This window comes from Mastomys coucha, unplaced genomic scaffold (genome assembly GCF_008632895.1).
Source record: "Mastomys coucha isolate ucsf_1 unplaced genomic scaffold, UCSF_Mcou_1 pScaffold22, whole genome shotgun sequence".
NCBI classification, from domain to species: Eukaryota; Metazoa; Chordata; class Mammalia; order Rodentia; family Muridae; genus Mastomys; species Mastomys coucha.
In genome coordinates, this window is record NW_022196905.1 from 1,275,239 (window position 1) to 1,277,988 (window position 2,750).

Consider the following 2,750-nt stretch of genomic DNA (forward strand, 5'->3'; position numbering starts at 1 on the left):
TTCAGGTGGTGGCACTCTGCCCCATGAGACTACCCTGGAGGTTCAGGGGCAACAAGTACCAGTTTCAGCTCTCAGCAGGTTAGTCAAACCAGGCAAACTGGTGGGCTAAAGTCCAGAAATTCTCTCCAGGTTTTCTGCCCATTGGCTGAGAGCATACAAACTGTCATTAGCTTGTAAAGATTTCAGGGAGTAGGAGGGGCAGAAGAGCAGGAGGATGGCAGAAGAGAAAGGTTATTCAAGCTTTTTCCTGGGCTAGAGGCTCTGGAAATAGACTTAAAGACTGAGGTAGATGGAGTCCAGATTCTTAGAAGAGCCCTAAGGCAGACTAACTAAGATGCACCATGCAAGCAAGTTCTTCCTGCAGAGGCACAGGGGGAGGGGCGGCTGACTCCCAAGTGGAGAGTGCTGAGAGTTCGTCTAGTACCATGAAGACAAAGGCAGAGGGAGTCCTGAGGGTGGGACCGAATGGGAGACAGGTCCATATAGTTAAAGACCAGAAAGCCATCAGGACCCTCAAGGCCAAATCCCGTGTGCACACTGGCTCTGCAGGGCTGCAGGAGGTCCTTGCTGTGAACTAAGTCAAGTCTGGGTGGTAGAAAGGACAACACATTATTGTTTTCAGAGGAATGAGGTGGGAAGAGTGGCCATGATCTAGTAAAAAGATACCTGCAAGAAGCAGAAAATACTTAGAGAACATTTTAATATATATTTCCATATATATATTTAAAGTTAAGAAAAATAAAACTAATTCAAGCCATGCCCTGTGCAAAAAAAAAGAAAAAAGAAAAAGAAAAAGAAAAAAAAATCAAAGAAAAAAATGAAAAATTCAAAGTGAGACCTCTGTCTTCTACTCTGGTCTCAACTTCAGAATCACAATCAGCTTGTTACTTTTATTTTGGAAGAAAAGATGTAAAAGTTTCTTTCAATCATTCACAAGGCAAGTATATCCACTTATATAAAATCAGAATGGCAGAAACAGACTAGGAAAGGAAAGTCACAGGTGAAGGGCAGAGTGAAAGGGAATTTGCAAAAATAAAACTAACAAGATGACTGCTCCAGAGGGCTGTGAAAAGGACATGGAAGGCCGAAGTCTGTTAGTCAAGTAATGATTCAACTTTTAAATTGTTCTCTTGTTCTTTTTTTGTTGGGTGTTTGTTCAAGTCTAGGTTTTTTTGAAACACTGACCCTAATAAGAGTCAGCAAGAAATATAGGATCCTTTCCCTCCCGGCCTGCCTCCACTGCAGCCATCACCACCGCCAGCACCTGTGGCTGGGTGTTGGAAGAGTCCTCCCTGTCTGGGGACTCAGGACGACAGAGCAGCCTCCTTCTGTGGTTGTTGGGCTTGTGAACGCTGCAGTATCTTTTGGCTTTCCACGCCTCTAAAATGTTTTTCAACTATTTTGCGTACATGGCTCAGTGCACTCCCCTCTTTGCCTTTACAATTTTCCACTTGATATGGGGGTGTAATAACAACTTCTTCCATGACTACAATCTGGTTTTCTTGCCATTTACAGTCTTTAATGGTCTTGTGAATGGTCCGGAAGAGCTGTTGGCCCTCCAGGGAGACACCAGTGCTGATTGCATAGGCCTGGCTCAGCTTCTACTCCTTCTCCGACGACCGTGCTTTGCTAGCAAGCTTACTAACATTGAGTGAAGCTAGGGGAGGAGGGGTTTCTGCTCGATCATTAATTATTTCTACTTCTGAAACATACTGTAAGTTTATAAGCAAGATGTCTGCATGGTTGGGCTTTCCACTGGAAGAGGGATATTTTAGAGCCAGCATTTTGGACTGGTAGTCGAAGGCTACCACCTCGCCCTGCAGCCGCTGCTCCTGGCACCTCCGGCAAGACACCTGGCTCCCAACGTTGAAGTACTCGCCTAGAGGAGCCGCCATCTTGGGAGAGCAGCCGCTACAGGCAGCAGCAGCAGGCGAAAGCCTGCAACCCACTTTTAATTGGGTTATTTGTTTTCTTGATCTCTAGTCTCTGACATCTTTTGGATATTAGCCCTCTTTTGGATGTGTACTTGGTAAATATGTTTTCCCATACTGTAGACTTTCAATTAGTCCCAATCATGGAGTCCTTTGCCTTGCAGGCATTTATCAGTCTCATGAGGTCCCATTTATTGTTTATCTTAGTCCCTGTCCTAATGGTGTTCTGTTCAGAAAGGATTTTTTCCCTGTGCTAACGAGTTTAAAGTTATTCCTACTTTCTCCTCTATCAGTTTCAGTGTATCTGACCTTATATTGATATCATTAATCCACTTGGAGTTGAGTTTTGTACAGGGTGGTAAGTATAGACATATTTGTGGTTTTCTACATACAGAGATACAGTTTGATCAACACCATTTGTTGAAGACGCTGTCTTTTTTCCAATGTGTATTTCTGACTTCTTTATCAAAAACTGGGTGTTGATAAATGTGAGAACTTATTTCTGGATCTTCAATTCTATTCTATTAAATGTCTCTTTTCCAGTACCATCCTTTTTTTTTATTATTCTGTAGTATTCTTACCAAGTATACTTTAATACTCTGTAGTATAATTTGAGATCAGGGATAGTGATATCACCAGAAGTTCTTTTATCATTCAGGAGTGCTTTAGCTATTCTGGGGTTGTGTGTGTGTGTGTGTGTGTGTGTGTGTGTGTGTTCCCACATAAAGCTGAAAATTGTCCTTTCAGGTTATGTGAAGAATTGTATTGGAATTTTGATGGCAATTGCACTGAATCTCTGGATTTCTTTTTTTTTTTGGT

At 42.5% G+C, this 2,750-nt stretch overlaps 1 pseudogene; it reads right to left on the reverse strand.

The window, feature by feature from the left end:
• Window positions 1–1,270: 1,270 nt before the first annotated feature.
• On the reverse strand, window positions 1,271–1,895 carry LOC116068886 (annotated as a pseudogene).
• Between the last annotated feature and the right edge of the window lie 855 nt (window positions 1,896–2,750).